Below are 25,063 nucleotides of genomic sequence, written 5' to 3'. Positions count from 1 at the left end.
TAGCAGAGTGAGGAAGGGCAGAAAAGAGAACAAGAACTGATAAGCAGACACTGACACACCGCTGCAGTACATCTGCACACTTCTGTTCATACCAAGTGAGTTATATACTTACCAAAACAGCTGTGTTTTGTCCATTTTCTCTGCTATGATGTAGAGTAGACTAGTTTGGGGACATAGACATCTCTTGAGATTAAAATAGAAGTAATCAAATCTATGTCAGGCCCTAGTTGCTGCAATCAAATGTGTATATACCATGTATGATTTCTCTAGCTCAGTTTCTAGTTCTCAACTATGGAAAAGACCAACCTTGAAAGCTGCACTCCTTCTTGTGCCCAATACCCAATCTTAAATCTAGAAAAAGGGATAAGCTTTTTCTAGAGCTTGGCTCTAGAAAAGTTGGAGGATTTTTGAAGGTAGTATCAAGAATGCAGCTCCATTTCATTCATAATTTTGGCACAGACTGATTTACCATGATGCTCCTCTCACTTGAATTTCCATTTTCTCCTTCTTATATCTGGGTAAATAATACTTAATGTTTGATATTACTTGATGTTTTCAAAACGTTAGCCATCACTTTAAATATTTCACTGTGCACTAAATAACATAAGTAAGCATTAAACATAGGTCCAAATTTAGTTGGCATATTTACATGTGTCTTTAATTATTATTTGCAAAGTTGTGTCAGTACTTGGGATTACTCAAGAGGCAGTTTAGACCAAGGCCATCCCAAGGGGCTTAACAAAATGATTACAGGCTTATTAGAAAACACAGAAAGACAAGCTTCCCAGGTGTTGTTCTCTACTACTTGCAAATCACACCGCTGATAAAAGACCATAGGTTTGTTATGAGTAGAAAAATTTCCTAAGTACATATGCTAGATACAGACACATACCCCTATTTACACTTGGTAAAGTGAGAAACAACAGATTTCTGTAAATGTTCTTAATTCTATATTTCTTTAAAACAACATGGAAGGTCTATAAGTTACAACCCTCTACCAGATTTATAGTGCATTTTGGTGAATGGTAATATTATTTCTTATGCAAGAAATAGTATTTTTGTGTAGGAATATCTGCATACATTTGCCAAAACTTCATTTGTGCTAAAGATGATGACTGAATATGTCTTTTAAATGTTGTATTAAATTTTTTCTGTTCAAGGAATTTATACACATAGAGTAAAATATAGTATAGCAAATACTCACCTCTTCCCCAAATCCAATTCTCGATGGTCTCTCAAGCTTTCAAATCAGCCTTGAGATGTACCACAAGGGCATCCAGTTCTATATGTGCTGAGATGAGAAATCAAATCCATAATCATAACAAACAAGCAAATTTATTCTCACTGCCAATGTGGATGTGGGATGCAGTTCATTTTCAGTGATTAATGACTTGTGAGAATCAGAATTCAGATCATTATACTATGAACATTTCTCTTGATAATCCAAATGAATTACTCTGACTTGCCAAGAAATTTCAAAAAAATTAACAATTAAGCCAGCTGATTTTTTCCAGTAAGAGGGGAACAATATGTCATTAATCTCTACAGAATATGATGGATGAAAATAACACAAATATATTAACAGATATTTTTGATGAATTTTGAATTCTTTGGGTATGTTTCCCCTGAAGGTAATATGTAAAATGTATAATTGCTTTTTATTCATGTAAGACTTATTTTTCCTATAAATATCAAAACTGGGACTAATATAACATCTTTTATTAATTTAGCCTAATTTCTCTCTGGAAAAATATATTTTCTCTGATCTAGATAAATATAAGTGGTATAAGAATACAAATTTGGGGAGTCATGAGGAGGAGAAAGAAAGTGCTAATTTTTAAAAAGTAGGGGTATGTCAAAAGGACACAGGCATCAACTTTAAAGAGCCCGTAATGACCAAAGCAGCTAGAAATTTTAAGCAGCAAAATAAATTATAATATTGGATTATAACCCAAAGAATAAAAAATCCATGTAATATAAATAATCCACTAATGTGCATAAATGGTTGAAAACATAACTTTTTTCCATACCAAATAATTTCAAATAATATATATAAACATACTACCCTCCTCCAAGAGGTGGGGCAGCTTAATTTCCCTCCCCTTGAGTGTGGGCTGGATTTAGTCATTCAGTTCCAACAACCAGAGCATGGGGGAAAAAATAGTAATTTTATAATGGAAAACCCTGACAGACATTACTTTAACCATGTGATTGAGATTAACATTATCAGTAAGTCATGTTGCTATTATGTATCCCTACATGTGATAAGGGCACTACACCTGTGTAGTACTCTGCCACAAAACCCACAACCCCAGTCTAATAATGAGAAAAACATAAGACAAAGTCAAATTGAAGATAGTCTACAAATTACCTGAGCATTATACCTCAAAACTGTCAAGGTCACAAAAAAACAAAAAAGGAGAAACTTGCAGTTTGGAGAAGACTAAGAAGACCTAACTGCTACCAGAGCCATCCTAAGCAAAAAGAACAAAACAGGAGGAATCACATTACCTGATTTTAAATTATGCTACAGAGCTATAATAGTCAAAACAGTGTGGTACTTGCATAAAAACAGACACATAGACCAGTGGAACAGAATAGAAAACCCAGAAAAAAATCTACACATGTACAGTAAATTCATTTTCAACAAAGGTACCAAGAACATTCACTGGGGAAAAGATAGTCTCTTCAATATATGGTGCTTGCAAAACTGGATATCCATATGCAGAAGACTGAAACTAGAACCCTACCTCTTGCCATATACAAAAATCAAATAAAAGTGGATTAAAGACTTAAATCTAAGACCTCAAACCATGAAATGGTTACAAGAAACACTGGGGAAAATCTCTAGGACATTGGTCTGGGGAAAAATTTCTTGAGCAATACCCCACAAGCACAGGCAACCAAAGCAAAAATGGACAAATGGGATCACATCAAGTTAAAAAGCTTCCACATAGCAAAGGAAACAATCAACAAAGTGAAGAGACAACCCACAGAATGGGAGAAAATATTTGCAAACTATCCCTCTGACAAGGGATTCATCACCAGACTATATAAGGAGCTCAAACAACTCTATAGGATAAAATCTAATAATCCAATTTAAAAAAATGGGCAAAAGATTTGAATAGACATATCTCAGAAGATGTACAAATGGCAAACAGGCATATGAAAAGGTGCTCAACATCACTGATCAGAGAAATGCAAATCAAAACTATAATGAGATATCATCTCACCCCCGTTAAAATGGCTTCTATCCAAAAGACAGGCAATAACAAATGCTGGCAAGGATATGGAGAAAAGGGAATGCTCATACCTTGTTGGTGGGAATCTAAATTAGTACAACAGTATGAAGAAAAGTTTGGAGGTTCCTAAAAATCTAAAAATTGAACTACTGTATGATCCAGCAATCCCACTGCTGGGTATATACCCAAGAGAAAGGAAATCAGTATATCAAAGAGATATTTGCACTGCTGTGTTTGTTACAGCACTGTTCATAATAGCTAAGATTTGGAAGCAACGTAAGTGTCCATCAACAGATAAATGGATAAAAGAAAATGTGGTACATATATACAATGGAGTAACTATTCAGCCATAAAAAAGAATGAGATCCAATTAGTTGCAACGACATGGATGGAGCTGGAGATTATTATGTTAAGTGAAATAAGCCAGGCACAGAAAGACAAACGTCACATGTTCTCACTCATTTGTTAGATCTAAAAATCAAAACCATTAAACTCATGGGCCTGGAGAGTAGGTTTGTTACCAGAGGCTGGGAAGGGTAGTGGTGGTTGCGGGGAAGGTGGAGATGGTTAATGGGTACAAAAAATAGTTAGAAAGAATCAATAAGACCTATTATGTGGTAGCACAACAGAATGACTATAATCAATAACATAATTGTACATTTTAAAATAATTTTAAGAGTGTAATTGAATTATTTGTAATTCAAAGGACAAATGCTTAATAGGATGGATACCCCATTCTCCATGATGTCCTTATTTTACATTGCATGCATGTATTAAAACATTTCATGTATCTCATACATATATATACCTGTTATGTACCCACAAAAATTAAAATTGAAAATAAAAAAAAAAGACCTAATTACTAAATGCATTGTGGTATTCTGGATTGGATCCTGAAACAGAAAAAGGAAGTTACTGGGAAAACTGGTGACCTTCAAATAGAAACTGTAGTTTAGTTAGTAGTATTGTACCATGATAATTTCTTAAGTTTTGACAAATGAACCATGTATATACGATGTTAACAAAGTGGAAGCTGGGCAAAAGTTAACAAGAACTCTTTTTTTTTTTTTTTTGAGACAGAGTTTCACTCTTATTGCCCAGACTGAAGTGCAGTGGCGTGATCTTGGCTGACTGCAACCTCCGTCTTCTTGTTTCAAGTGATTCTCCTGCCTCAGCCTCCCGAGTAGCTGGGATTACAGGCACCTGCCATCAGACCCGGCTAATTTTTGTATTTTTAGTAGAGATGGGGTTTCACCATGTTGGCCAGGCTGGTCTCGAACTCCTTACCTCATGATCCACCCGCCTCGGCCTCCCAAATTACTGAGATTACAGCCATGAGCCACCACGCCTGGCCAACAAGAACTCTTATAATATCTTCATAACTTTTCTGTAACTCTAAAATTATTCTAACATAAAAATGGTTATTACTCAGAACCAAATGAAAAAGCACAACATATACAAAGAGGTAGAATACAATAAAAGCAGTTTTAAGGATAATTTAATCAAACATTTGTATTAAAAAGGAATAAAGGTAAGCAGATATTAAATGAGTATAAAATCTAAGTTAGAAAAATTTTTTTAAAAAGGGCTGGGCACAGTGGCTCACCTGAGGTCAACTGAGGTCAGGAGTTCAAGACCAGCCTGGCCAACGTGGTGAAACCCTGTCTTTACTAAAAACACAAAAGTTAGCCAGGCATGGTGGCGGATGCCTGTAATCCCAGATACTTGGGAGCCTGAGGCAGGAGAATTGCTTGAACCTGGGAGGTGGAGGTTACAGTGAGCCGAGATCGTGCCATTGCACTCCAGCCTGTGTGACAGAGCGAGACTCTGTCTCAAAAAAAGAAAAATTCAAAAAAGTAGCAGGAAAATATAACAGTGGAAATAAAATAGAAAAATATATATAGATACAATGGAAAAGGTTGAAGTCAAAAATTGATTAACAAGACTACAAATTGACAATAGACAAACTTCTGGCAAAATGAAGTGAGAAAATGTAGTATGTTAAAAAAGTTGGCATAACTACAGATAAAGCAGAGATGTGAAAAGATAATAGTATCAGCAACATTCTGCCAGTGGATTTAAAAACGGTTTTCTGAGAATCTTTCCTTAACTGACATACACACAAAATAGAAATCTTAAAGAGTCCTATAATTATTAAAGAAATTGGATAGCAGTTTAAAACCTTCACACACACGCACAGAGGGAGAGAGAGGGAGAGCTCGAGCAGGCCCAGATGGTTTTCCAGGCAAATTCTACCAAACTTCAAGGACAGCATTATTTAAACCCAGGAAAAGACTGTATGAAGACAGAAGATAATCTATTTCACTCAGGAAAAGAGATATGAAAATCTGGACAAAATGTTGTAAACCAAATCTAACAATATTAAAACAGATAATGTATTATGACAGTGCTAATCACGTTCTACAAGAAGCAGACACTAAGATGGGACACGATGTTCAAGGGATGTTAGTGAGGAAAATTCCTGTGAAGGATAAAGGGGGAAAGCAGAAGTGAGGAGAACTTTCCAACTGTGATGTTAAAGGAGAGAGGAAGGGTGGAAATGGAGTGAAAGGAACGTCAGGCTTGCAGCAGTTCTAAGAAAGTTTTGTCAGATGACTGGGGAACCCTTGCACCAAAGTCATCCATTAGAGGAGTCCCTTGTTAGCCTTGCCACTGTGCTCAATCACTGAGGGAATGAATAATCAGTGGAGCATCAGCTGAGATCAGTCATGGCCATGACACAAAGGTGGTGATGATCCAGACAGCAGCACCTGGGGCTGCAATCACCCACACTCCCCACAGCAGATGTGAGCCCACATTTTCATGGCTGCCACAGTGACCAAGTTGGGTTTTCTCCAGGAATCCAAAGAAGATTTACCATTAGAAGATTTATAAATGTGATTTATCACATGTATCAGACCAAAGTCTGTGTGCCTCAGATTTCCTTGGCTCAAATGTGTCACTGACCTTAACTGTCACTGTGAGGCTCTGTTGAGTCATTTGCCCTGAGAGTGCCAAGCCTTCCTCCTTGGCCACCACCCAGAGCTGAGCCAACCAGGCATGTACCTGGAGTGTCTGGTTCCTCCTGATACTTCTGGAATGGAATGGAACTCTCTACAGCAGGGCATGGGACTCAGCACTCTGAGCTGCTATTAAAGGGACTAGATGATGACATTGGGATATATGGAACTGTTTATTTCCTGTGAGGTAAATTTTAACCAACAGGAACGACTAGATCTGGGCAGATGAATCCCCCCATCTTCTTTCCTCCCGTGGAGGACTTTGAGGCACGGTTTTCTACATTCCCATTCAGAAAAGTCCTTCACACTGATGAATGCTACGACCAAGAGAATTGCTGGGTCTCTTTCTGACTACTCGTGAAGCAGTAGCCAGCATGGTAATCTGTCCGTTTACAAAGCTGCCCATCTTCCCTTGCCTTGCTTCCGCTTTCCTTCTCTCTCACAGCCCTGAGTTTTTAACCTCCCAAATAAAGCATCAGCATTTTAATCCTTGCTTCAGGTTCTGTTTTCTAGAAAACCCAGGCTAAAAGCATATTAAGCAGATTAGAGTTGAAAAACCAATCATCTGAATCCATGCAGAAAAAAATAGATAATGTACAAAGTAATTGCAAATTCCTCATTGATGAGTAAAAGGTTTTTTTTTTTTTTTTTTTTTTTTTTGAGATGGAGTCTCGCTCTGTCGCCCAGGCTGGAGTGCAGTGGCGCGATCTCGGCTCACTGCAAGCTCCGCCTCCCGGGTTCACGCCATTCTCCTGCCTCAGCCTCCCGAGTAGCTGGGACTACAGGCGCCCGCTACCACGCCCGGCTAATTTTTTGTATTTTTAGTAGAGACGGGGTTTCACCGTGTTAGCCAGGATGGTCTCGATCTCCTGACCTCGTGATCCGCACGCCTCGGCCTCCCAAAGTGCTGGGATTACAGGCGTGAGCCACCGCGCCCGGCCGAGTAAAAGGTTTTAATGTGACAAAGAATATGTCTGAAAACCCTATAAGAACAGACAGAATCTTCAATGGGGAAACATTAGAAACAGTCCCTGTAAAAATCAATTATAAGGCAAGGATGCAAAGTCAACCAGTAATCCTACTCAGGCAGCAAATATGACAACATATTGTGGTAATCATCAATAGTTTACTAATGTGACTATTTATACAGCTGCAGGCAGGGTTAAGTGAAACTAACAAGAATGATGCTGTACCCCCAAGACTAGCAACATGGACAAGTACCCTAACATCCTTGGCTGAAGGAGCAATTTACCAGATCTAGAGAGATTAGCGATCTGCAGAACAGACCATTAGTAGGGAGGTGAAGCCCACTCTCAGACACAGTAGATTTGTGGTGTGTTGCTGAAGCCCTGAAAGTCCTTTCTAATATATTTGTAGTGGATCGACTGGTTGTTCTTCAAAATTTCACATCCACCTAGAACCTCAGAATGGGAGCTTATTTGAAAATAGGTCTTTGTAGATGTAATTAAGGTGAAGACTGATATGAAATCATACTGGATTAGGCTGTGTCTTAAGTCCTATGAGAGGTATGAAAGGAGACACAGACGGTGGCAGAGACTGAACTTATATTGACACAAGACAAGGAACACCAGGAGTCGCCAGCAGTTGGCAGAACAAGGAAGGATTCTCCCCTAGAATCTTCAGAAGTGTGGGCCTGCCAACACCTTGATTTTGGACTTCTAGCCTTCAGAACTGAGAGGATATGTTTTTCTTAATTTAAGCCACCATATTTGTGGTAGTTTGTTAAAGGAGCCTGAGGAAAGTAACACAATGCCTAAATTTGGAGAGAAATCTTTCTTCTTTCTTTCTTGACCGGGAAGGAGTAGGAAACAAATGGGAACATAAACAATGGCGTTGACATGACAATGGGAGCATAGCTTATACAATGATACATTGAACAGGGAGAAGCCACTCAAAACGCCAGTGCATTCCCCTTTAGAACACTACACACGCGTATACACACCACCAACTAAATGATATAAACATTGGAATGTGATATTCAGTAGGTCCAAAAATGAGAGTCAGTTCAATTATCTAACAAAAAGTTTATTTCCACCCCTGCCAATAACTCAGCCTAAGCAAATGAGAGAACACAAAATACCCAACCACCAGAGTCACCTGCTGTGAGGTGGTGGCGATGGTGGTTGCAATAATGGATTATAGGTCTCAGACAAAATGAGAAAAAAAAATCAAGAGCCCATCACGTACCTACTATGTCAGAACTGATTTAATTACCTGGCCATTAACTGGGCAAAATAAAAAACTGACATGCTACATAATATGCACTATAATCCAAAAGAGGTGGGGTACAGGAATGGCATGCAAGTGACCAAAAAATAAAGCCCAACCTGGAATAAAACAGTTCAAAGAACAGAAAGGAAACCTTCACTTAAATTAGGTCTATACCCTCTAGAAAAAAATATACAAAATAATTATATGTTTTATATTAGAAATTAATGACCAGAATATGTACACAACAAAACAAGTACTCAAAAACAAGCTAAACAAAATGATAGGATGAGAAGAGGATTGTAGATATGAGGAAACAAAATATGGACTAAAATTTCTAGAGATAACTAATAAGAATGTAGAGCTAGCAAAGTACAGAAGTGATATCACTGAAAGCCAAAGTAGAGGAAGATTTGTGATATCTTCATGAATTCAGATGAAAGAGATGAATGCACTAGATGAGGTTGAGCTATAGAACATAAATTGAATGCAATTAGATGAGGTTACATTATAGCACATCAACGACACAGTATTAGGATAATTGATATTGGCCCCTGAAGTCAAGAACTCATCAAATCAAGGAGTTGATACATAAATACAATGTAAGAAAACTTTTCTAAAATGAAGACAGAATTCAATCTGTTGATCTAAAGTTTCCACATTGTAGGAAAAGTTGATACAGAAAACTCAGAACCAAGACATAACTGAATTAAGCAGTTGAATGCCAAATAAGGGGAAGAAATATTTTACTTTTTTGCCTAAACAAGCAACAAAGAGGTGGGGCATGGGTGGAGAAGAAAAAGAAGGTGCTTTGACTTCTCCACAAAAGACAACAGAGCATACCGATTCCAGGATTTTTTTTTAAATTTCCTATTAGTGTGTGCTGTTTTCAAGGAGACAGCTAGCCCAGAACAGAAAAGGCAGCACCAGGAGGCATTTCTAGTAAATGCCCTCAAGGAACTTCTTTTCCCCTCTCCCTTCCTACCTCTCCTCCCTTGACTTCAGGACTGTATTGCATAATCTCTCCTGTGAGTTAGGCTTCCAACAGTAAAACTAGGAAAAGGCTCACTGTAACCTCCGCCTCCCGGGTTCAAGCAATTCTCCTGCCTCAGCCTCCTGAGTAGCTGGAAGGAGAGTAAAGTAGCATTTGCTAAAGTCCATGTAGCAAGGAAATACCAAGGAAGTGTTCCCAACTTGAATTGGGGAAAATGAAGTGTTCCCAACTTGAATTGGGGAAAACAAAATGAAACTGAAAACTAATTCAAAAAAGTCGATTACATGACTTGAAGAGAACTGAATGTCTTGTATTGTCAGAATCAAGGAATCCCCACATGGAATTTGAACCAATCAAAGTGCAATTAGCAGGGGAAAATGTTGAGAGAGATGTTAGTTAATAAAATGTTTGTCTCAGCGTACTGTCAGGAGAATAAGGGGTAGGAGGTTGAACCCTGGATGGTAAAATATTTACAGTTTCCAGTAATCATGGTTTCCAGGTATCATGCTATTTCAGACCTGTTATTGAAAGACTAACCCTCCTACTACAACAGAACAGAAAATGAAATCAGGTATTTTCCCTTTCAAACTCATTTATATACCATTTTAAAGTCAGACTGTTTAATCTTCATGTTAATATTCATTTCCCTACTATAAAAATCAGATCTATGTAACTCACAAGTATACATTCTTGTGTGAATTAGATTACTAATATAAATAGCAACACAGAAATCAAATCTAGATTACTTGTCTTATTTCCTAAACTATAGCATATCTCAACTTTCTTCTAAAATGAGAATATCAACCCACTACCTCAGCTCAGTTATGTGGATTACCTTTTATATTGTACAGGCAGCACACAAACCACAGAGCTCATAGGCAATACTTGGTAAATGCGAGTCACTCGGATGAAACCAATTTAGAAACAGAAGAGAAACAATAGAGGAGTTAAGGTAGCAAGCAGGAAGAAGTGAAAAGTAAAGTATGCTGCTTGGTTCCAAGAAGAAAGGAGGAGGCAAGATGACCTTGAGGCTGCTTGAGTTGAGGGAGAAAGGGGTAGAATCCTTATGAGAAAAGATTACAAGAATTTGCCAAGCAGATTAAAACTACCACGGGCCACCCTCAACTTCCAAAAGGGAAAGAGAAACAATGCAGTCTCTCAAATTAGCCTATGGAAGAAAATAGGAATATAAGAGACAAGGACAATTGAAATAATTGGGGGCAGGGGAGGAAAATTGTGGTGGGGTGGGGAGGAACTAAGGGGTAAGAATTGAACTGGAGTTACCTTAATAAAAAAGACTGTGAGAAGATAACTCTAGAAGAAAGCAAATGCCTCAAGAACAACAAACGTGTTTGGAATCCTCAGAAACATAAATAAAAGTGGGAAAATAGAACCTATACATACTTAGTATTCAGTCATCTATTTCTGCAGTCACGTCTCTGGAATTCACAGGGAAGACAAAAGAACAGTAAAAAGAAGAGGTAAAAAGCTTTTCAAAGACAGCTTGCAGAACTATGTCAGAGCATGCAACACTAAAAGCACAAGAGTGAACAGGAATTAGAAATGTAATCTACAAAGCACACTTAGGATATAATGTTTTGCATATAAAATAAAACGCTAAATTCAATAGGGAAAATTGGTTTGGAGGGCCTAGGTCTCCTCACACTCAAATTTTAAGGAGACTAACTCCAAGATCAGAAGACATAAATTAGAAGAGATATTGCGCATGTATAATTCCTTCCTTTCCAGTGAAAGGAAGAGAAAATTTCAGTGAAAATGAGAGAAAGGAAATTCTCTCATTTCATTGTACTGCTATGAAATATTTCAGCTGTGTTAGAAGCTAAACGTAAATATTTGATGTCATTAGTCATTTTTGATTACTCTCAATTCCCAGATTAAAGAACATTTAGATAAATATGACAGCATTATTAAAATAAAGTGTTTGGGAATTTAGATTTCTGTTACAAGCAATAAGAGCAACATCCTGGTACTGGCTTAGACAACAAAGGGAATCTTCTGAGAAACGTAACTGAGGCTTCTAGGAGCCTCTGGCCAGCTCTACCCAGGACGTATGTCACTAGGTTTCACGTCTCTGCTTTGCCTCCTGTGGGTTTACCTTATACACAATCTAGCTTCCCTCGTGGTAATGAAGTGGCTGTAAATGTTTCAGGCCTGACCTCACACACCGCTAAACCCAGACGAAAAGAACTGGAGCTTCACCAGCGCTTCTTATTAAGGAGAGAAGCTTATTTCCTGGAAGCCCCAGCAAACCATGTTTTTCCTATTATTGGCTCACCTGGTTTATATTCCTAATCTACCCATCACTCTGGCTTTCCCCACCCCCTAACTGGTTTCGTCTAAGAGCACTATTTTAATAAATCACTTGCACCTGAATCTTTGACTCATCAACTCCTTGTGGTGAAATCCTTTCTATGAAACAAAGGCATACAGTGAAACCCCATGGCAGGTTGTCCTTGAATTCCCTGGGCTGTTTCTTCCCACCCTGCCTCCTGTCTCCGCAAAAGCTGGTACTTCATGCTGTGAACAGGACGCTTGCTTACTCATCTTCTCACACACTGTCTCTCCCAGGTTCTGTGCTGTTTCCCCTCGACCCACCCAGCCTTCCCCTTCTGTTGGTCCTTTCAAACCTCTTCCTTGTGTACTCTGAAAACATCATTACCCAATAAACTGCCCGTTACCCACAACCTGCTCAGATTCCTGCTGCTTTCCCTCCTCAGATGGAACTCAATTCTTTCCCCAAAGCACCATTTCCCTATCTCCTTTTTCTTAAGAAGAGTTGCTCATTTTCCCGTCTTCTCGCCACACTGGAATCTGAAAATAAAGCTGGGACTCTCGTCATCCAACTGTGCTCTTTCCAAGCCATCGCTCCTGTACCTTTAGGGATTCTGTATCTCACTGTGAGAATCTAAGTTTATTCTAGAGTGACCCTTGCTCCTACACGAAAGGGTACCTAGCGAATGTCAATAGTATTTGAGCTGGATAGGGCATATAAGGTTGAGTTAGAGTATAATTTGTACCTTTATGGGTCTGAAATATTTAAGAAATGCTTGCCACTTGGGTCATCTGAGCTTTTCTATGTCCCTTCCTCCTCTCTTATCAGCAAATCTAAAACTCTAGGAAGAAAAAGTCAAGAACTCCAAAACTAGTTACTTTTACTCCACTCAGCGTAGCATTTCCATAGATTCCTGCACTTATCACCCAGAACTTTCTGTTCCACCCCTGAATTTGCAACACAGAACATACTACTCCGACGGAATTCTTCATAATCTGACTACTCCTCACCTTTCTCTCCTCCCACCACACTAACAAGATTTCTAAGCTCTGACTCCATCAATTTCACCCTTTTCACTTATTATCTATAATAAATATGTATTATATTTATATAACGTTTATATATTTATGTATTATAATAGTTATATGATTATATATATATATTTTTTTTCTGGGTCTTTTACAAAAGTGATTTAACTTTTTGAGTCTTTTTTTAAACTAAGTTTATTTTCCTTGTTGCCAAGTTGATATAACTACAGAGCTACTAGCTTTGCATGAATGTAATTAGATTAGGAATATAATTTGTCAATTTGGAAATAGAAATATTATCAAAGTCGGTCATAGTAACATTAATCTTGTGTAATTGACAGGATATTGTAGTGATTGCAGTTAAGGAATATAGAGTATGGGACAAAAAGAAAAGGTAAAAGGTTTTCACCTTCAGAAGGTGTTCTTGGTGATGTCTCTAATATAGGTTAAATTAGATAGAAAGGATCTCATTTCTCGAAGGTGGTGTCTAGGACAGACCTGGATAGCCATGGAGAAGACATCCCACCTGAAACAGAAGTATTAAAGCAAGGAAGCTGCAAGTGTACATTTGCCTATCTCAGGTTTGTATCTTAATCTCTTATCACTTGGGAATTAGTGGTTTGAACTCTAAATGGTAAGCAGCAATGTGCAACGACAGACTCTAAGATTCCAAGATCGAGGACTAAGGAAATACAAGCCCCCATTCGTTACTCAATTTTAAAATGAGCCTCTGAGGGGACATTTAACAGTATTTACAGAGAGAAAAGAATCTGAATCTGCAGTTATTATAACAAGCTGCACCTGCTAACTGCATTCTAGTCTCCAACAGAAAAAGATGCAATACAGTACATTATCTCCAAGACCTGCTGGAAATGAATATCCAGAGAAAAGCAAGCTTCTAAGGGTGAAGCCTATGCTGAAGAAAGAGAAATATGCATTTTACTGAAGATGGTGCAGTAAAAGGGGCCTGCAAATATATACTGGAAACTTTAGTTGGGGCTAAATTAGAAGGATTTTGAACATATAAACACTACAACTGAATACCAAGGAAAGGTGTGTACATGTTATAAAGATAGTATTGTGTTAGAAAGGAGAACCTAAAGTTATAATAAGCCAGAATAGCAGGATTTTTCTGGTGGCATATGTTTATAGCCCCAGTTAAACGGAATGGACTTGGATCCTCATTTTCTTTTCTGGGAGAGTCAGGTCAGAGTCCTAGATAGGGAATACCTAATAGCTAGTCTCATCTGACAGAAGAATAAGGAGGAAGGAATTTCTCTTGAGTAGGCAATTGGTCTTCCCAGAAATTAAGTCAGGAAGCAACTGGCTCTTGGATAGCCCCTGGGTCGCTGCTATGCAGATACCTGGAAAAGGGGTATTCATTCCTACTAGGCAGGGGAAAAGTTTGCATGCCTGCAGTCAGAAGTCAGTTAGATAGACATTCAAAGCCTCAAAGAGAATGCTGGTTATGTAACTCAGAACAAACTCTCCACTCCTAGGCAAGTCTCTGGGAATTTAGAGTTGACATGACAACCTCAGGAGGAAAAACACCTTGTTTAATGCCGTACTACGTGACCTACACCGGTCACTGACCAGAGCAAGGAGAAACCACCCAGAATCACTGGTTAATGATCAAAATATTAAGCTATGGTCTATTTTAAGCACCTGGAGGAAAACTCAACACAGGAATTGGTTTCTTTCCCAGCTCAGGCCAACTGATAGAACATGCTGGTGGGCCACACGCCAAAAGTAGGCAGAGCCTTCATTCATGGATTTAAGAGCCACCAAACTTTCAGGCTACTCAATATGATTATATAGGAAATCATTTGTCTTTTACATCTATATTCTGAAATAATAATATTTATTAAACACTTTCTACATACCAGGCACTTTGCTAAGCACTTTGATAAATTTCATTTAATCTTCACAGCAATACTAGTCTACCCCCATTTTACAGATTAGGAAACTGGCTCTGAGAAAAATATGCAACTGGTTAATGATGAAGCAGGTAAATGCACCAAGGATTACTTGACTCTAGAGACTATGATCTTGACCACTACACTTTATTGCATCTTGTGATTAAAATATGCTTATAATGGGATATGACACCAATTTGCCCTTCTGGACAGAAATTATTTCCTCCAAGTTTCTAGGAAATGGGAAGCTCAAGTTTGTTTTGTCAGGTACCAGTAACACAAAAAAACCTAAATTACCTGTTCATATTTTTTTCTATTATCCAAAGTCCCAAACAATAGAAACCCAATGAGAATTGAATCTTAACTTTTTGAATCTTGTTTTAATTATTTAAAAATGACATAAACTTAATGATTCTTCCTTGAGACAGTGGAAATATCTAGGAGGCTTCTAAGTTTCTTGTATTAGAATTCAAAGATCACGATTCTTCTGCTAGATAACCACTACTACGGTCCTTTTGTTTCCACCACAGAATGGAACGCAGTGCATCTTGGAGCAGCTAATAAAACTCTGTAGTGTAACTAGATGAACAATTACAAGTAAGAATACACTCTTAGAGATTTTTTTAAAGTTCCCAGATAATTTTCAAAACAAACATTGCTCATCCCTCTTTCACTGTCTTACCAGAATGTTAGGTATTTTCCTCATTTTTGCTAAGTTCTTTTATTTGAAATATATCAGCATGTTCCTTCAAGACAACCTTTTACTAAGTATTTGTTTGGTGCATATGCACAATACATAGTATATGCACTAAATCAATTTAAAAGATCAGTCACTAATTTTTTCCTAACGGGAAAATAAAGTGTCAACTAAAAACCACCCATATTTGATTTATTCACGCCCACTTTTAAGTTCTAGGTATAAACAACTTAGAAAGAAATCCTTACCTTACTTAGAAATTCATACCGTCTAGTCAAATGCTAAGTAGTCCATAAGAATAAACATTGAATTCAGCTATGAGTTTCTCAGAGAGTAAAGTCCAAGGTACGTTTGATTTGCTACCTATGACAGACCAAGGAAATCACATCATCACCAAGGACTCCCTCCTTCAAACTAAGCCCCACCCACATCTGAGTCAGTACAGATCTGAAAAGTCCAGGAATTAGAAGATGCAGTTTCAGACAACATATTGAAACAGCTAAGCATTGAGCTGTGGGAGCAGTGGACTCTGGTTTCCATGCTATGGTGTCAGCTTCACCATCAACATGATACAGGCAACCTCCTGAGGTTGGACTGCCTGTGACCTGTCTAGCTTGCTGCAGAGTTGTAAAGAAAATTGTGTAGCTGGTTGCAGTGGGTGCCAATAGTTCTGTGAGAAAGAACCATAACCCTACACAAAGTTCATCTGCACCTACAATTCCCATTACAGTTCTGGTCGCTAGAACACCCAAGCTTAAACTCAGCTTCAGAGAAATAAAGACCTCTCTGAATTCCACATGGAAAGTTAGGCAGTGCCCAGCCTCTATGCTGTCATATCATTTAATCTCTCTCTCCCTCAGTGTCACATGCATGGCATGCATGCACATACAACAGATGCTAAGAGTCATGCTTTACTCACTATTGTATCCCAAACAACTACCACTTACTTACTAGCACATAGTAGCTGGTCAATATCTGTTTGCTGAGTGCATGGGAGCAAAAGTTACAAAGTGAACAAGAAAGTACCTTAGGAGTACAATAAACAGGACCCTTCTGTCTGGAACAAAGGATGCCATCCAAGCCTTGGCACAGCACACAAATCCCCTGATCATATAATCATAGGGCCCTGTCTAGCTTTATAGCCTTTGGGCATTACTCACCACATCAACGTTAACCTCCTGCCACACATGCACACTCAGGGGAGAGGGCAAGGTACATTTGGGGAACTCCCCCTCCTCTTCCCCATCTCTTCCTTGACTTCCTTCTTCTCTAGTCAGAGTCATCCATAGTGAGCCTTCTGCTGCCCACTGGGAACTGGGTTGAAAGCGCCAGGGCTCTTCCTAGAATCCCCAAAGTCACCCACGCCAACGTTTTCTTTTTTGTTTGTTTTTGTTTTTCGTTTTTTTTTTTTTTTTTTTTTTTTTGAGACAGAGTCTCTTTCTGTCGCCCAGGCTGGAGTGCAGTGACACGATCTCGGCTAACTGCAAGCTCTGTCTCCCAGGTTCACGCCATTCTCCTGCCTCAGCCTCCCGAGTAGCTGGGACTTTCAACCCAGTTTCCAGTGGGCAGCAGAAGGCTCACTATGGATGACTCTGATTATAGAAGAAGGAAGTCAAGGAAGAGATGGGGAAGAGGAGGGGGAGTTCCCCAAATGTACCTTGCCCTCTCCCCTGAGTGTGCATGTGTGGCAGGAGGTTAAAGTTGATGTGGTCAGTAATGCCCAAAGGCTATAAAGCTAGACAGGGCCCTGTGATTATATGATCAGGGGATTTGTGTGCTGTACCAAAGGCGCCCGCCACCACGCCTGGCTAATTTTTTTGTATTTTTAGTAGAGATGGGGTTTTGCTGGGGTTCCTGGTTTAGCCAGGATGGTCTCAATCTCCTAACCTCGTGATCCGCCTGCCTCGGCCTCCCAAAGTGCTGGGATTACAGGCATGAGCCACCGCGCCCGGCTGCCAACTTTTATCATTAATAAGATCTATTATGAAATGAAATCAAAATCAAACTGGGACTTAAAAGATGCAGGCAATCCCTGCTTTCACCTCTGAATCTCCATGGCCATGTAGTTAATGGTACATCACACCACTGTAATATTAGTTTAGGGAAATAGCAGAGCTCCTAAAGCATACACATGAGGAGAGCAGACTCTCACGGAATTTGAAAATAGAAGAATTACATATTTTTTGAAGATTTTTGAAGTTTTAGGAAGAAATGCCGTATGCATACAAACATGCCTGTTATGCAGAGATTGTTCAAGCTGAAGGTAAAAATAGAATCACGGTTTTAAATAATATCAATGGCTGAGAAAGGAAAGAACAATTTCTCTGAGATTTATGTCACAGAGAAAGTGGCTATGATATGTATGCCATTATTGAAGACTAGATCAACAGTTTTAGGTTACAAACCTTTCCCTTGCAACATATTCTTCATTTCAGGAAGGGGTACCTGAAAGGAAGCAGGATGAACCATTAGGACCCTATATTAGGGGAACCTGTAGGGCCACTGCTTGCAAGAGCTCAACTGTTAGGCTTTGGGATCTGTTACCATTTCAACACCACTTTTGGTTCTCTTCTGCAAAGTGCCTCCACGATGTCTTCAAGTGACTGGGAGAAGAAACGGCATATGCAATATGGTTAACCCTGATTATATCTATGCACATGTGCCTACACTAAGGCTCGGGGGAGAATTTAATGTTGGCATTGAACATTTATTAAATTGGCAAATGTTCTGAGGAAGTAAAAAGTATAACTGTCATGTAACTTGAGGATGTGAGAGCAGCTACCGGTTGCATCCTCAGATCAAATAGGGCTGAAATTAGTCATCCAACTGGAGTCTTTCAGTTGTCGAAATACTGCAGAAGAAAGTGAATTTAAACTCTAAAGCTGAGAGGTGGATAGACATGGCTAAAATGTAGATCTTAAATTGGTCTGACAGGGAGATAAGGAATTACGGTCGTCATATATTAGGCATTTACTGAATCAGTTCAATCAATATTTATTTCCAGCAAAAAAGTCTCCTAATATTTCAGCTATTAAAAACCTTGAGGTGTTAAACTCACATATTCATTTTCCAAGATGCTAAGTGTGGTGCCTGTCATCATTTGTGCATGTCATGCCTTCCTGGCCCATTGTTGCTGTGAAAGGACATAAAGTAATTTAGGCCTAGGCATTAAAGTGGAATTGGAAGATCAAGAGAGGACTGCACTCATACCTGCTAAATGTTAAGCCACAGAAGGTTCCAACAGACTTGGATAACACCTTAAGTCAGAATCCACTGGCCTTCCACATCTCTCAGCTGGGAGTACCCTAATTAACTAACAATTCAGAACAGCTCTGCAATTTAGGATTTCTGTCCAGCCAGTGAATTGCCCCTCAAAACAACTTTTTCAAGAAATCTCCTATTAAAAACCTGAACTTGCCTTAAAGGACACTATTTAGTCTTGCCCTAATTCAGTGTACCTGAATTGCAATTCTTTTTTTCCCAAATATACTCTACTTTCTTTGGCATCTGTGTTGATTTTTTTCTTAGTTAATGTAACAACAGAACTGCCACATCAGTGCAGGGGCTTCCTGAGGCCTTCTAGATGCTCTCTGTGATCTATTCTTAGTTCTCTGTTTTCCTGGTATTGCTTCGTATTCAGGTCTAGAATAGCATCAACCACCTTGAGTTTTGCAGTGAGTTAGCTTTTAAATTGCTTCAAAGTGCTTTCACAACTCTCTTAATGATCATTCTGGGAAACAGCCAGGGTAAGTGATCCTCCTGCTTCATTTAGGATGAGGAAACAGGTGCTAAGAGTGAACAAATGATACACCTAATGAATAAGTGTCAAAGTTGGGCATTACATTAAACATCTGCCATACTCCTCTCACATCCCCTTGGCTCACCTTTTTGTCCTGGACATTGTTGAGGCAACAGGCTCTACACAGGTGCCCTTACCAGCACTTCATCCCAGCTGTACTACGCATCTGTCTTGCTTGTTATCCCAGGGATTCTCTGCTTTCTAGTGAGACTCCTAAAACAGAGAAAATAAAAACCCTCCAGTGTTAATTTTAGCCTATGGAGGTCAGGCTGTTCCCCTGTTTTCTCTCTGGTTGACAATCCTGAAGTGTCTTCTATGTGGTTCCTTAAAGCATCCCCACCAAGACTAAGCCCCAGTTACCCACAGGCATAGCCAGCTGAACAGCACACTCTTGGATTAGCTCTCCCTCCTTCCTGTTTTACTCTTCTCAAGGGCCCCTCCCCTGTTCCCTGGATTCACTTCCCAAAATAAAATACTTGCTTTTCTCTTGCAAATTTAAGTTCCTTATAGATGGTGGATATTAGACCTTTGTCAGATTCATAGTTTGCAAATATTTTCTCCTATTCTGCAGGTTGTTTACTCTGTTGATAGTCTCTTTTGCTGTACAGAAGCTCTTAAGTTTAATTAGATCCTGCTTGTCAATTTTTGCTTTTGTTGCAATTGTTTTTGGTGTCTTTGTCATGAAACCTTGCCCATTCCTATGGCAGGATGGCATTGCCTAGGTTGTCTTCCAAGGTTTTTATAGTTTTGGGTTTTACATTTAAGTCTTTAATCCATCTTGAGCTGATTTTTGTATATAATGTAAGGAAGGGATCCATTTTCAAGCTTCTGCATATGGCTAGCCAGTTATCCTAGCACAATATATTGAATAGGGAGTGTTTTCCCCATTGCTTGTTTTTGTCAGCTTTGCTGAAGATCATAGGTGTGTGGCCTTATTTCTGGGCTCTCTATTCTGCTCCACTTGTCTATGTGTCTGTTTTTGTACCAATACCATGCTGTTTTGGTTACTGTAGCCTTGTAGTATAGTTTGAAGTCAGGTAATGTGATGCCTCCAGCTTTGTTCTTTTTGCTTAGGATTGCCTTGGGTATACAGGCTCTTTTGTGGTTCTACATGAATTTTAAAATAGTTCTTTCTAGTTCTCTGAAGAATGTCACTGGTAGTTTGATAGAAATAGCACTGAATCTGTAAATTGCTTTGGGCAGTATGACCATTTTAATGATATTGATTCTTTCTATCCATGAGCATGAGATGTTTTTCCATTTGTTTGTATCTTTTATTTCTTTGAGCAGTGTTTTGTAATTCTCATTGTAGAGATCTTTCACCTCCCTGATTAGCTGTACTTTTGGATACTTTATTCTTTTTTGGCAGTTGCGAATGGGATTGCCTTCCTGATTTGGCTCTCAGCTTGGCTGTTGTTGGTGTATAGGAATGCCAGTGATTTTTGTACATTGATTTTGTATCTTGAAACTGCTGAAGTTGTTTATCAGCTGAAGGAGCTTTTGGGCTGAGACAATGGGGTTTTCTAGATATAGAATAATGTCATCTGCAAACAGATAGTTTGAGTTCCTCTTTTCCTATTTGGAGGCCCTTTATTTCTTTCTCTTGACTAATTGCTCTGGCTAGGACTTCCAATACTATGTTGAATAGGAGTGGTGAGAGAGGGCATACTTGTCTGGTGCCAGTTTTTAAGAGGAATGCTTCCAGCTTTTGCCCATTCAGTATAATGTTGGCTGTGGGTTTGTCATAAATGGCTCTTATTATTTTGAGATATGTTCCTTCAATACCTAGTTTATTGAGAGTTTTTAACATGAAGGGATGTGGGATGTTTAATTTTATGGAAAACTTTTTCTACATCTGTTGAGATAATCATGTTTTTTATTCTTTAGTTCTGTTTATATGATGAATCACATTTATTGATTTTTGTATGTTGAGCCAACCTTGCATCCTGGGGATGAAACCTATTTGATCATGGTGGATTAGCTTTTTGATGTGCTGCTGGATTCGGTTTATAAGTATTTTGTTGAGGATTTTTGCATCAATGTTCATCAAGGATATTTGCCTGAAGTTTCCTTTTTTTTGTTGTGTCTCTGCCTGGGTTTAGTATCAGGATAATGCTGGCCTCATAGAGTGAGTTGGGGAGGAGTCCTCAAAGAGCCACAAACAGAACTACCATTTGACCCAGCAATCCCATTACTGGGTACATACAGAGGAATATAAATCATTCTACCATAAAGACACAGGCACACAAATGTATATTGCAGCACTATTCATAATAGCAAAGACTTGGAATCAACCTAAATGCCTATCAATGACAGCTTGGATAAAGAAAATGTGGTAATATACATAATGGAATACTATGCAGCTATTAAAATGGAAGGAGATCACATCTTTTGTGGGAACATGGATAGAGTTGGAGGCCATTATCCCTAGCAAACTAACTTAGGAACAGAAAACCAAATACCACATGTTCTCACTTACAAGTAGGAGCTAAATGATGAGAACTCATGAACGCAAAGAAGGGAAAAACAGACACTGGGGTATACTTGAGAGTGGAGGGTGGGAGGAGGGAGAGGAACAGAAAAAATAACTATGGGGTACTAGGCTTAATACCTGGGTGATGAGATAATCTGTACAACAAACCCCCATGACATGAGTTCACCGATAAAACAATCTTGCACATGTACTCCTGAACCTAAAATAAAAGTTAAAAATAAAGAAAACGATTTGAAAGGGTTATATTAAAGGACATTTTCTCTGAATTAAAAAAAAAGTACTTGCATGAAAGACTTATTTCAGGCTCTGCTTGGGAAAATCTCAGTTGAAACAGGCTACAAACACATTCTTTCGATTTTTCTGGTTCATTCTTCTCATTACCCTATTAATCACCAGACCTGAAATTCAATACTCATTTTTTTTTCATTTCCAATCACAGACAAAGGCTATAAGATTTAATATTTGAAAACCAAGTATAATCTTTTTATGCTCTGTATCACTTGCACACATTAGGTGTTTAATAACAAGAATTGTGATGACCTTTAAGGTAGCAATTGTTTAAGCAGAAGGATGCATATATAAATATAAGGAAAAACACGTAAGTTGCTATTCAACAGATGGTTTGAGAGAGCTGGAAGTAACTATCTTTACTCAAAGACATTTCTAGGGTCGGTCTATAAAGCTTTCTGTCTGGCTTCCTTTCATACTATGTTTTCTAATAAGATGTAAAATAAGCCATAAGATTATTCTTATGGCTTATTTTAGATATATTGATGGCTTATTTCAAACAGCCTCACTGAGGAGAGAAAACAGAATGACGTCTTTATAGCTTTGAGTTCTAAAATAGCAATAATATCAGTATTTGCCAGGTGTAATTATATATGCATATATGTATTAAGGGAGTTTTGTCCTTCAATAAGTTTATAAGAATGAAACATGGCCATTTATATTTATTTCTGGTACAATAAGGATATTGAGTAAAAAATAAATGAAAACTCTTAGATGAAGTACAATCTTGCTACCAGCATACGAGCACAAGATCAAGAAAAACCAACTGCTGAATATCAAACAATTCTTGATTTGGAAAGGACAGATCTAGACCTAAATAGTAGTCCAAAGGGAGCAATTCTATTCAGTGTATGCAGACTATCAGATCAGTTGGCAACACTGCTTCTAATACAAGAGCCAACAAGTATCACTTTATAATATTTGACAGATACCAGGAATCAGCAGCCTGGGTAAACATTGCTGTGCTTGCTTGTCACTAAAGATTGAGAGGCAATGTGTTATGTTATAAATATGAAGAAAGGAAACTAAGACCCAGTTTCTGGATCTTAGATATAGTAACTAAAATATTTAACACTGTGGAGCAACCGATTGAGTTTATTCCATGACTTGCCTAAAGAACACATTAACAATTTGTATAGATTAGCCAAGTAATCCATTTCCCTGAAAGCATAGAGATACCTATGTCAGTTACTATTCTATAATCTGAACACCAGAATTATCCACATGATTAATAATGATAAAATTATTAAATAACATTTTAATTATAGTTTGTCGGAACAGATTACTTCAGTTGAAAAAATTATAAAGTGAAAGCTGTTTACATAATTGCTTTTAATCCTTTAGGAAAAAATATTTTTATTTAAATAAATATATATAAATATATATAATTATATGTAAATATGTTTTAAAAATATGTTAAAAAATATATTTAAATTAAATATATTTATATTTGTTTCTATAAGCCCATCTCTTGACTAAATATATTTAATCATGTACACACACACACACACACACACACACACACACACACACACATTTCATTTTTAAAAATTCCTCTTGAAGCTCTGTGCAATTTACTCTTTGGTCAGAGAGTGAAATACCTCTGTTTCTATAAGCCCATCCCTTGACTTCACATTTTACTGGAATGTAAGTTCTCATAGGTATATTATCATGGCTTTTCCTAGCATCCAATTGTATGAAAATTTGATTGTTGTTTACATGGCCATCTCGGTAAAGGCAATGTTATGAAAGTACTCTAATCAATTTGCTTGACATTCTATATGCTGACTTGGCAATAATCACTGGCAGTATTCATACTCAGAAAAGAGCAAGGAGTGCCGGGCATGGTGGCTCATGCCTCTAATCCCAGCACTTTGGGAGGCCAAGGAGGGCAGATCACGAGGTCAGGAGTTCGAGACCAGCCTGGCCAGCATGGTGAAACCCCATTTCTACTAAAAATACAAAAATTCACTGGGCATGGTGGCGTGCGCCTGTAGTCCCAGCTACTTGGGAGGCTGAGGCAGGAGAATCACTTGAACCTGGGAGGCGAAGGTTGCAGTGAGCCAAGATTGCACCACTGCACTCCAGCCTGGGTGACAGAGTGAGACTCCATCTCAAAAAAAAAAAAAAAAAAGAAGAAAAGAGAAGAAAAAAGAAAAAGAGCCAGGAGTTCATAACAAAGAGAACAACAATGACTGAAGAATAGTAGGTGCTATAAATGGCCGTGGCTGGTGGTCACATTTTAGTGGTGGAGACAACCAACAGGATTCAACAGGATCCAACAGGACCAACAGCAGAAAAATCATTCTTTCAATCCCTTGATAAGGCTAAGGTATCAACTAGTGGCAGACAGGGTGGACTTTATTGGATATGCATTATGAGGTCTTCATTTTGTAGGAAATTACATACTTGCTCTGGAAACAGGGCAATTATGTGAAATGTTAATGAATACTTTCAAAAAAAAGGAAATGTCAAAATAGCAAAGTGGGATTGAATTTTATGAGGAGGTTAATTTCTAAAGTCAGCATATGAAGCAAAACATTCACAAAGTCAAAATTACCCCTAAAAATGCCTTATGAAAATCCCTTACCACATAAGGAACAGACAGAAGCTTCTTGAGTCTGACAGGAGATTTTTATTTTATTTTTAAAGCGTGGAAACAATTACTATTTCTTTAGTTCTGATTATTACTTTTTCAGTTGCAGACCCAATGTAGGTGGCTTACATTTAGGGGAAATTTGGTGCCAATGACATCTTAAAAGCAATATGTTCCTAAAGACTACAAAATGGTTGCACTCAAAATTATGTAGTATGACTTTTGGAAAGTCTCAGAACACCATGTGGCATCAATTACCTTTAAGATTGCTAAGGCCTTTTCACTTACAGATGAACGCAACAGCACTGAGGTCACTCCTTACGCAAAGCTCTGGGTCTGTGAGATAGGGTCATTTCTCTGTGGAAGGAGGCAGTCCAGAAGTAATGAACCACAAGAAAGAAAATTAGAAAACCCCATAGAATGCTACATTTTGACCCATCACTGCTAAGACTCTATGTCAAACTCCT

At 38.4% G+C, this 25,063-nt stretch overlaps 1 protein-coding gene across 16 annotated transcripts in view; it reads right to left on the bottom strand.

Moving 5' to 3' along the window:
* The window catches only part of HHLA2 (HHLA2 member of B7 family), a 159,856-nt gene that overhangs the window by 77,438 nt on the left and 57,355 nt on the right, over positions 1-25,063 (bottom strand). For 8 of the 16 annotated variants that reach the window (XR_010155674.1, XR_010155675.1, XR_010155683.1 and 5 more), the window contains exon 2: positions 19,304-19,431. The gene's annotated coding sequence lies outside the window, so the exon portion shown is untranslated. Of the gene's footprint in view, positions 1-1,204; positions 1,292-15,667; positions 15,783-19,303; positions 19,432-25,063 lie in introns of those variants that run through there. The other 8 variants (XR_010155677.1, XR_010155679.1, XM_063806949.1 and 5 more) reach the window with 4 other exon arrangements.

The sequence above is a fragment of the Pan troglodytes genome, chromosome 2 (assembly GCF_028858775.2).
Source record: "Pan troglodytes isolate AG18354 chromosome 2, NHGRI_mPanTro3-v2.0_pri, whole genome shotgun sequence".
Lineage (NCBI taxonomy): Eukaryota > Metazoa > Chordata > Mammalia > Primates > Hominidae > Pan > Pan troglodytes.
The sequence above is the reverse complement of the archived record's forward strand: the minus strand, read 5'-3'. Positions and strand labels throughout refer to the sequence as shown.